Raw genomic sequence first — 11,346 nt, forward strand, 5'->3', positions numbered from 1 at the left:
TCTGCCTTCGGCTCAGGGCATGATTCCAGGGTCCTGGGATCTAGTCCCACATCAGGCTCCATGCATGGAACCTGCTTCTCCCTATGTCTCTGCCTCTCTTTGTGTCTCTCATGAATAAATAAATAAAAATCTTAAAAAAAAAAAAAAAAACACCTCTGCAGAGCCCAGATTCTTCCTAAGAGAAACAAGAGGGAATGCTGAGTGCTTTCTCCCAGAAATTCTGCCCCCTGACTCAAGTGCTAGAAAGGTACGTCCAGCCCAGTTGGGGGTATCTCAGAGATTTTCCACAAAATGTAATTCTGAAATTTTAGAATCTTGGAATCATAGCCTCTAAGAATCAATGAATTTCAAAATTCCTCCAGGGCATGGGTCATGTCTTATATTTGCTTCCTCAGCACATAGCACAGACTCTGACACAGTAGAGGTGATGAAATGTTTCTGTAACCTTCCTATATTCATGAGTGTCCTCTAGCCAAGCTGCGGAGTCATATCCAAATAAGTACGGTCCAGCTTCTAAATGAAGATTTTTGAAGAAATCTTTTTAATTTATGTTTCTCAGGAAACCTGATAGGGGCTCCAGTTAGTCATCCTCAAGTACTCATGCCTCTTCTCTCCAGTTTCTCACACCCAGCAACCTCTCCAGATGACATCTCCCCACGCCCCAACCTCTTGGACATTTTTCCTGTATCCCTCCTTAACCTTCATCCCCCAGCCCTTTATTTTTTTAAGATTTTTTATTTATCTATTCATGAGAGACACACACAGAGAAAGGCAGAGACATAGGCAGAGGGAGAAGCAGGCTCCATGCAGGGAGCCCACTGTGGGACTCAATCCCAGGACCCCAGGACCATGACCTGAGCCAAAGACAGATGCTCAACCACTGAGCCACCCAGGTGTCCCTCCCCAGCCCTTTATACCATGTTGCAATTCAGCATCTCCAGCTAAGTCCTTCTCCCCTTCTTCTCTGACAATCTCTCCCTACATTTTCTTGAGATTAAATACAACATCAGCTCTGAGAACAGGGATGGCAACCACTGAACCCATCCTGGATGGGAAGGGAGAAGGTGTCAAAAGTAAAGAAGGCAAATCAGGGTGGCTGGAGGTAAATTTAGCAGAAGACAAAAGACATAGCAGAAAACCCTCACCTCCACTATAGTTTTAGGAAACACCATCCTGCGGGTTGATAAACAAGTGGATACCTAGAACGTCAGAGTCTGGAAGGACCCAGAACACACCTCATTCTTTCCCAATCTACCAGCACCAGGAGTTTTCTCTGTACTGTCCAGGGTTTATCCAGCTGCCACGGGAACACTTCTGGGAACCAGCCACATCCAGAGAGGAGCAGAGCCTGGAACAGGTCCATCCCCTCATGAGCCCTCACACGGTGAAGCTCTCACGAGGCTCAGTCTGGAATGGGAAGCCTCTGGCAAAGCTAACCCCAGAAACTGCTCCAAATGGACCCAACCTGCCACGGAGCTACCTCTCTTCTTCAGGAAATCGCTGAAGAAATGGCAAAGGAAAACCAAGAAGCAAGTCAGGGAAAGAAAGGACGAAGCAGAGAAAGGAGGTACAGGGCTGCCTATGCGGGGGCCTGGGCCCGGGCCCTGAGCGCAGGCTCACCTCTGCAGCCTTTTGGGCAGCGGATCATCCCGGGCTCCTGCCCGTGTCCTGAGGCCGAGGCCGAGGCCTCTCGTCCCTCAGCACCTTGCTGTCACCGTCAAAGGCAAAGGTACTTGCGAATGCTCATTCTCCTGATTTCCCCTCCTCCCCGAGCCCCCATCCCTGTGTACAGAGTCCCAGGCCGGGAAGTGGGTGTCACCTGCCGTGTGCCCGAGTCCCTGCTAGACTCGCACTGAAGGCTGTGTTTTTTTGTTTTTGTTTTTTGTTTTGTTTTGTTTTTTCTGAAGGCTGTGTTTTAACAAGTGCGCCAACGCCACTATATTGTCCCCTGCTCCCCGAGGAGAGAATCTGGCACCGTCTCCGGGTTCCGTGAGCACCTGCTGCTCGCCGGCAGGCTGGATTTCCATGCTCACGAGGGCAGGGCAAGGGGTCACAGGTTTTTCTTGGGCCTCTCCAGCGGCGCCAGGGGCCACAGCGATCTGGCTCTCAGGCCCAGCAACTGGCATATGCTGGGCCGGGGAGTGGATGGTGGTTTGAGCATCTCGGAGGCCGTAAGCGCGCTCCTCCTGTACCGTGCCCCTGGGCAGCCAGCCAGCAGCACCAGCTGCTGTCAGGGAGAAGCTTCTGGCGCGGCCGCCCGCCACCCGGAATGGGAGTGGGGAGACGTGATGTGATTGCACTCTAGATAGGGCGGTGGTTACACAGAAGGAACAGCGCAAACACTTGATGCGATGGCTCTGGGCAGGGCAACGGCTGCAAATAAATAGAACATTTCACTTTTGGTCAAAGGTTAAAGGAATTAATACAGTTTTTGACACAAGAAGAACTGAGGTCTTACCTTGCTAAGTGTACTAAGGTGCCGATGCCAGATGACCTCTGCGGCTCCCTAGCAAGCAAGATGATTCGAGTACCTGCTGTGTGGTGGTCCTTGTGCTATGTGCGAATACCGGGGATCACCCAGAGACGAGCAGGCATATATGAGAAGCTGTTTAGGGGAGTCCCCCATCAGCTAGAGCCCAGGTAAGCATGCCCCTCCATTCCCTGGCTGTGTGTCTTCCTGCACGTTACCAAACGTCTCTGTGCTTCAATTTTCTCATCTTAGAAATAATTTCTGTTTCATAGTTTGTAGGGATTCAGTAACAAAGTACACTTACGGAGCATAGCACATTGTCAGTGCTTAAAAACGAGATGTGACTTAGTAAATTAATTTTTAATAAAGTCCAAGGCAGACTCTAGTTAGTGCCTGTAGTTAGTGCTACACTGTGAGAAATACAGAAGGAAGAGAGACAGTTGCACATGAGAGAAGCAGAGAAGCTGCCCTGATGAGGAGATGCCTCAACTGCAAAATTTATAACACCTGCTCCACTACAAGGTCCTGATAAGGTGTATTCTCGAATTTTCACACTCATTTTAATCTAAAGCATTGGAAGAATGACAGAAATGGCCGCAGGTTTAGAAAAAAAAATTTACCAAAAGTGGAGGTCATTTTAAGAGGCAAAATAATAGTTAATAAAGATCGATTATTAACTCTCGTATATCACGGGATCTAAGACACATGGATATTTTATGCACCACCAAGAAGGAGTAACAGCTGTGAACTGAATAATGAGACAGTGTTTTCATAACAGCAATTGTTTTTTTTTTAATTTTTATTTTTATTTTTATTTTTTTTAATTTTTTTTCATTTATTTATGATAGTCACAGAGAGAGAGAGAGAGAGGCAGAGACATAGGCAGAGAGAGAAGCAGGCTCCATGCACCGGGAGCCTGACATGGGATTCGATCCCGGGTCTCCAGGATCGCGCCCTGGGCCAAAGGCAGGCGCTAAACCGCTGCGCCACCCAGGGATCCCCTCATAACAGCAATTGTTAAGATGCATCCTATTTCAGATATGTTTTAAAAGGTGAAAAAAATGAGCATCTGCGAATCAGTGAAGTATTGTATTTGCCATACTCTATACTAATGAGGATGCATTTTAAAAGCATTTTTTGGAAATATCAGAAAGGGAGACAGAACGTAAAGACTGCTAACTCTGGGAAACGAACTAGGGGTGGTAGAAGGGGAGGAGGGCGGGGGGTGGGAGTGAATGGGTGACGGGCACTGGGGGTTATTCTGTATGTTAGTAAATTGAACACCAATAAAAAATAAATTAAAAAAATAAATAAATAAATAAAAGCATTTTTTCATTAAGCCCCTGCAAAAATAGGTACAATAAAATCCATTCAACGGATGAGGACACTGAGGCACAGAGTAGTGAAGTAATTTGTTTAGGGTCCCATAACTAGAGCTGGCAAGCAGATTCAGAGCCACCTGACAGAAATCCCAAGGGCCTATGTGCCATAGTATGCATGAAAGACCTAAAACCCCGAGCACCTGAGTGAGAGAGACAGAGAAGTACATGCAGAATGTAGAGAGCCCTGAATGCTGGGGTTAGGACTGGCCCTCTGCTCCAGGGTCATACACTGAGCCTCGCTGTATGGCAAGGACCTGTTAGGCACTGGGGGGGGGGGGGCGGGGGGGCAGCCCCAAGTAAGAAACAGACCAGACCCGTGCCTTGCAGAGCTCATGGCTGAGCAAAGGATCGGCATCTGATGGACCATTCAGGGGGACAGGTGCCAGGCTGAAGGTTTGCAGAGGGTACACCTGGAAGGGAAATTTGACCCAGTGTTGGGAGGTCAGGGAGGGCTTCCCAGAGAAAGTGACATGGTGATCTGAATAATGGATCAGAAAAGGAGAAAGGTGTGGCACCAAGTACCCCATGCGCTCTCCTACAATTTCCCAGCCTCCCTTGCAGCTAGGTTGGAGCCATCTGACCAATTCTGCCAATAGAAGGTAAGAGAAGGTGACCCGTGGCACTTCCAGGCTGAGTCCGTTAAAAGACGGGGACTCCTCCTTTTCCTTTGCACCAGTGACTTAGAGGCCACTTCTCCAGAGGGAAAGGACCACCCGATCCATACTGCACCTCACAGGAATGAGACATAAACTTTAAATGAGTTCAGTGACTGAAATTTAGGGTTTAATTCACTATCACCACATAACGTAACTGATTCTGATTCATTCAATAGGAGGAAATGTTCCATGCAGGGAAAACAGAATGTGAAAAGGCAAGAGCGTGGGAACTTGGAGGAGCTGAGGACTTCCTCCGACTGCAACAGGAGCACAGGGGAGCTGGTGGCATGAGAGGAAGCTAGAGAGATAGGACTGCCTCCCAGGGTGCTGCAGGCCGTGAAGGAAGTCTGGGCGGCTATGGTTCAGAGAATGGATTAAAAGTGGAGTGAGACCAGCTGACCGATGCTGGAGACTTCAAGTTCTGAGAGTGGCATTGAGTGTGACTATAAAGAAACAGACATGAGAAATACCACCACATGGTATTTGAGGTGGGTCAAACTTCCCTCCAAGATCTTGAGATACCAGGACGATGGTGGTGTCCTCAGCAGAAGGGGTCTGACCTGCACATGTTGACACTGAGGTTAAAGGATCATCGTCCCAGGGAATTCAAGGAGCAGGGCCTGGCAGGGCAGATTCAGATTCGGGAGCTAGCCTCTGCTTCCTCCTGGGCTACGATTCCTTCCTGCTTCTCTCTATTCGCAACAGGTTCAGCTAGATGTGCTCTCTACATTAAGACTTCTATGACAGCCTGAGTTTTCCTAAATGCTCTGTAAAGACCAATTAATTGCACTAATTTATCTATCAGCTTTTTCTGGAATGAGCATCTAAGACATAATTAGACAACTGTCGTTAAACCTATGGAACAGCTCCCTGGGAGCAGTCAGCAGTGAAGGGGTATGTTTTCCTTTGTGGCTGCCACCTCAGGTGGCGGTGGGAAAATATAAAGAAACAGGTATAGAGGTGTCGGAGAAGGGAAGGAGGCTCAAAGCTACCACCTGGTGAATTGCTCCCTAGAGAAGAATGTGCTGTGACCCGGTGGTGGCTCTGTGTGCTGGAACGGGCTCCTACCAGCTCAGAAATTAAATATTTAGGATTCTTGCAAGCTGGCTGGTAGCTCAAGGTTGGCCATGGCGAGAGTCAGCACAGAAATCCACAAATGCTACAAGTCAGGGCTCTTCACGAAAGGAGCAGGGAGCCTGTTAACCAGCACATCACTGGTTTATACCGAAGGAAGGTTGCAGGAATGGGAATGTAGGGGTTGGAAAGCCATCTCAGTATCTGGCGCCACCCACTTCTTGGGGGAATAGCCAAGAGCCGTTCTTGATGGCTACCTTTCCCTCATGCTCCAGTTCCAATCGACCAAATACTCTCAATCCCGTCTCCCAGAGACATCTTCGTTATCTGGCACCTGCCCTCTCACCTAGCACTCCTCTCCTTCTCACTATGTTTAGAACATTTCCAGTCTGGACCTTTGCATACTCTGGGGTACTCCTAGAATGTTCTTCCCCCCGTTAGGAGTGATTGGGGTCGGGACGTCTGGGTGGCTCAGTGGTTGAGCATCTACCTTCAGCTCAGGGCGTGATCCTGGAGACCCGGGATCGAGTCCCACGTCGGGCTCCCTGCATGGAGCCTGCTTCTCCCTCTGCCTGTGTCTCTGCCTCTCTCTGTGCGTCTCTCATGAATAAAAAAAAAAAAAAAAAAATGGAGTGACTGGGATCATCTTATCTTCAGATCTCAACTGTAAAGTTGCTTCTCCTGAAGACCACACCTCCTAAAACAACCCCTCTGGGGTGTCTGGGTGACTCAGATGGTTAAGCGTCTGCCTTCAGAGTAGGTCATGATCTCAGGGTCCTGAGATCAAGTCCCAAATCTGGTTCCCTGTTCAGTGGGAAGTCTGCTTCTCCCTCTCCCTCTGCCTCTCCCCACCACTTCGTGCTCAACCTCCCTCTCTCAAATGAATAAAATATTTTTAAAAAATAAAAAATAAAACAGCATTCTCTATAGTATTTTTCTTTTTTTCACTTTGTCTCTTTCATAGCACTTTTTACACTTTATCTTGTTGTATGACTCTTTCGTTGACTTTCTAGCAAGTGGGAAACTCCAGGAGGGCAAGCTTGGTTTCTATCCTATTACTCATGCCTCCCATGGAGGCACAGAATTGGAGACCAATAAGTATTTACTGCAGAAACATTGGATAAAGTGGCAAACCCCCCAAATTCTGTAGTTGTGAGTCATACCAACACCCCCTTTTTCAAGGTCTGGTCCTTCTTAAGGCTGGAGGGTGTTGCTATTAAAAATTCAAACCAGGGCGACTGGTGGGTGGCTCAGTCAGTTAAGGAACTGCCTTCAGCTTAGGTCAAGACCCTAGGGTCCTGGGATCAGTCCCACATTGGGGCTCACTGCTCAGCGGGGAGCCTGCTTCTCCCTCTCCACCTTGCTCTCCATCCTATTCATTCTCTCTGTCAAATAAATAAATCAAATATTTTTTTAAAAATTCAAACCAATGGAATTCACAAGACGGATGATCTCGCTGATGCTGTAAGCCATCTCCAGTGGCCAGATGGAAGTAAGGTGATGATGTTTCCTCCCCCAGCTGATATGGGAGGGCATTTCAATGGAGTTTATGGGCCCACCTCTTCCATTGCATTATTTCACAAGTTTCTCTCTTCACCATGACAGTCCAAAGTAAAATCAAAGGGAAGAGTTTTCCTGTCACTGTGACCTTCACTTCTAAGCCTGAAATGATCGCTTTTGACAGTCTCTTCTTTCCCTGAGCCCTCCTGACATCATAGAACACTCAGGACCTTCCTTGGAGGTTTAGAAGGATTGGAGTTTACTAGACTTGGCACCAAGGAAACCATTTGGCTCCTCCTATGTGTTCCGCATCAGCATAAATAAATACCAAAATCACATACATCAACCACCTCAACAGGGAAATGTTCTAAAACAGGAGAATGGCCCTCTTCCCCAGACTCCTTGGTAGTCTGTCAAGTGGGAGAACCTTGTTGCCGTCCCTTCGCCTACTCCACTCCCAAGGAGCCCTATAAGTCTCAGTCATACATGAGTGTATCTCCATCCACATTAGACAGGTTGGTGTCTAGATCAGCAATGCCTGCTGGGAGCTCTGTTGCCTAGAACATGGCATTCAGCCCAATGGCCAGATGCCAAGTGACAAAACCATTGGGGGAGGAGATGACTCCTTCAACACCTTCTTCAGTGATACAGGGGCTGGCAAGCATGTGCCCAGGGAAGGGTTTGTAGACCTGGAACCCACGGTCATTGATGAAGTTTGCACTGGCACCTACTCAGGCTCTTCCACCCTGAGTAGCTCATCACAAGCAAGGAAGATACTGCCAATAACTATGCCCAAGGGCATTACACCATTGACAAGATCATTGATCTTGTCTTGGGCCAAATTAGGAAGCTTGGTTGACCAGCACTTGGTTCTTCAAGGCTTTTTGGTTTTCCACAGCTTTTGGAGTGGGAACTGGTCCCAGGCTTAACACCCTGCTGATGGAACATCTCTCTGTCAAACATGGCAAGAAGTCCAAGCTGGAGTTCTCCATTTAGCCAGGCCCCCAGATTTCTATAGCTGGATTCGAGCCCTACAACTCCATCCTCACTACCCACACACCCTGGAGCACTCTGACTGTGCCTTCACAATAGACAACAAGGCTATCCATGACATCTGTCATAGAAACGTCACTATTGAACACCCAACCTGCACCAACCTTAACTACCTTATTAGCCAGACTGTGTTTTCCATCACTGCTTCCCTCAGATTTGACGGAGCCCTGAATATTGCTCTGATGGAATTCCACATGAAACTGGTGCCCTATCCCTGCATCCACTTTCCTCTGGCCACATATGCCCCTGTCATCTCTGCTGAGAAAGCCTACCATGAACAGCTTACTGTAGCAGAGATCACCAATGCGTGCTTTGAACCAGCCAACCAGATGGTGAAGTGTGACCCTTGTCATGGTAAATATATGGCCTGCTGCCTGTTGTACCATGGCAACATGGTTCCCAAAGATGTCGATGCTGCCATTGTCACCATCAAGACCAAGTGTACCATCCAGTTTGTGGACTGGTGTCCCACTGGCTTAAAAGTGGGCATTAATTGCCAGTCTTCCACTGTGGTACCTGGTGAAGACCTGGCCAAAGTACAGAGAGTTGTGTGCATGCTGAGCAACACCACAGCCATTGCTGAGGCCTGGGATTGCCTGGACCACAAGTTTGACCTAATGTGTGCCGAGCATGCCTTTGTTCACTAGTATGTGGATAACAGCATGGAGGAAGGAGAGTTTTCTGAGGCCTGTGAGGACACAGCTGCCTTAGAGAAGGATTATGAAGAGTTTGGATCAGATAGTGCTGAGGGAGAGGATGAGGGTAAAGAGTATTAACCTGTCTATGATTTTAAACTCTGTTGTCTTGGGACTGTCTTATTTCTGTTGTGGAAGCTGTCTGTTGTGGCCCTAACTTGTCAATAAAAATTATGTTTCTATCTTTAATTAATTAATTAATTAATTAATTAAAATAAAACAGGAGAATGCAGGGATTACTGACTGACTCTTCTCAAGAACTAAAGCCATATCTCACGGTGGGGTTGGGGACAGGGATACAAAGCAGTGTAGCCAACAGAGCCTATGGTGACCTCCAATGACCTCCACCTCCTGGTATTCATATCTTGTATAGTTCTCTCCCAATGTGGATGGAAACCGTGACTTGTTTCTAACCAAAAGAATATGGAAGATATGAAGGGAATTTGCTGATTTGAGATCCTAAATCAATTTGAGTTCATCAAAGGATGTATTATCCTCAGTGGGTCTACTTTAACTGCACAAATGGCCTAAAAACAGAGACTTCACCCCCCTCAAGGCAAGAGATTCTCCACACTGGCTTGATGAAGTACTATGGTGAAGAAGCCCATATAGTAAGGAACTGTGAACATTCCCTAGGACCTGAGAACAGCCTCCAGGCCACAGCCAGCAAACACCTGGGGCCTTTAGTCACATAACCTCAAGGAAATAGGCGACAACTTCAGCCACAGCACACGAATGAGCTTGGAAGCGGGTTCTTCCCCAACTGAGGCTCCAGATGAGAATGCAACCAAAAAAAAAAAAAAAATACCCACTTGATTACAATCTTGTAAGACACTGAGTGGAAGACCCAGTTAAAATGTGCCCAGATCCAATGCACAGAAACTTTGAGATACTATTTGTTGTTTTAACCCATTAAGTATGTGGTAATTTGTTATGCAACAATAGACAATTCACACAGGCAGTGACAAGAGCTAATCCCATGAAATAGTAACTAGAGATTCATTAATACCCACCGTCTGTAATGTCCTGCTTGTTAGTCCTGCTGTGGGTCATTTCTGATCCCAGACAAAGCATTTCAGGTGTTCCCTAGGATGTAAACTTGGTCATTCACTTGAGCACCCCCTATGTACCAGGCACTGTTAGGGACTGAGGATTCAAAGAGACTATGATATTATCTTTCTTTCAAGGAGCTTACAGACCAGGTGGAGAGATAATGTAAGTCACTGCTTGATCAGCACATGTTTACAGAGGGATGACAGTGTGGCAGGCATTGTGCTAAGTACTGTGGCCAGAGAAGGAAAAGGGTCCGCTCAACTTGAAGTGTCATCCAGATTATAAGGAACTGGAGGCAGCTTCTAATGGCTGACAAGAGTCAATTGTTAAAATTTCCATGACCCAATTGTTTAACACAGTCATAATTAGAAGTTAAATTATTTAAACTTACAAATTAAATAAATTATATTTTTTAAAGGTAATAAATACCCAAAACTCATCATATCCTAATTGTTTTTCTACATTTTACTTCTATCTATGCTCTTGAAGTTGCAGGCAACTATTATATATGTGGGGTGGAAATGCTATATAGTGGTGTGCTAGTATGTGTGTCTTCCAAACTCCACATTTAGTGATTTTTGCAATGGCAGCTGCAAATACACACAGCCATAGTGTGTGTATTTATGCCACAGAAATTGGCAAACATTACAGATTTGAGCTTGATTTACTGCCTTGTTGATACTCTAAGCCCTAGGCCTTAAGAAAGTGATGGAGAAATGTTAACAATGCAGCAAACATTAAGTGTGTCATGTGCTATAGCCATTACATTTAAGATGAACAAAAAAATCAAGGAAACATTCTTCCAGTATCCAAAAACTGTTGTGTAATTCAGCAAAGGAGTCATTCATGTCATTGACAATCAAGTGAAGTTTTGACACACATCTTAAAACTCACTTTCATTTTATTTATTAATGTAAATGAAAATATCAACCAAAGTTCATCACAGAACTACACTTGCTCATCATGAAAGACCTCTTTACTGAATCAGAAAGTGATCAAATATATATTCATAGTCTAATGGTGTCAAATCGTGGTTGAATTGCAACCAAAAATTGGCTAAGATAAGAGTCAGAATGAAAGCATTCTGTGAGTCAATGACCATATGAAATTTATAAGAAAGAGTATTGGGGATCTCTGGGTGGCTCGCAGTTTAGCACCTGCCTTTGGCCCAGGACATGATCCTGGAGTCCTGGGATCGAGTCCCACATCAGGCTCCCTGCACGGAGCCTGCTTCTCTCTCTGCCTGTGTCTCTGCCTCTCTCTATGTGTCTCTCATGAATAAATAAATGAAGTATTTTTTTAAAAAAGAGTATTGTGTTATTCTTATGTAATAATAAGTGTGTTTTTGACACATATCCTTTATACCAGTACAATATAATAAATCTACTTATGTAAAGAAGATGTGGTATATATATACAATGGAATATTACTCAGCCATCAGAAAGGATGAATACCCACCATTT

General features: G+C 46.0%; 1 pseudogene; it reads left to right on the forward strand.

Moving 5' to 3' along the window:
• Nucleotides 1-5,635: 5,635 nt before the first annotated feature.
• LOC111091413 lies at nt 5,636-8,911 on the forward strand (annotated as a pseudogene).
• Nucleotides 8,912-11,346: the final 2,435 nt, after the last annotated feature.

This window comes from Canis lupus, chromosome 20 (assembly GCF_011100685.1).
Source record: "Canis lupus familiaris isolate Mischka breed German Shepherd chromosome 20, alternate assembly UU_Cfam_GSD_1.0, whole genome shotgun sequence".
Taxonomy (NCBI): domain Eukaryota; kingdom Metazoa; phylum Chordata; class Mammalia; order Carnivora; family Canidae; genus Canis; species Canis lupus.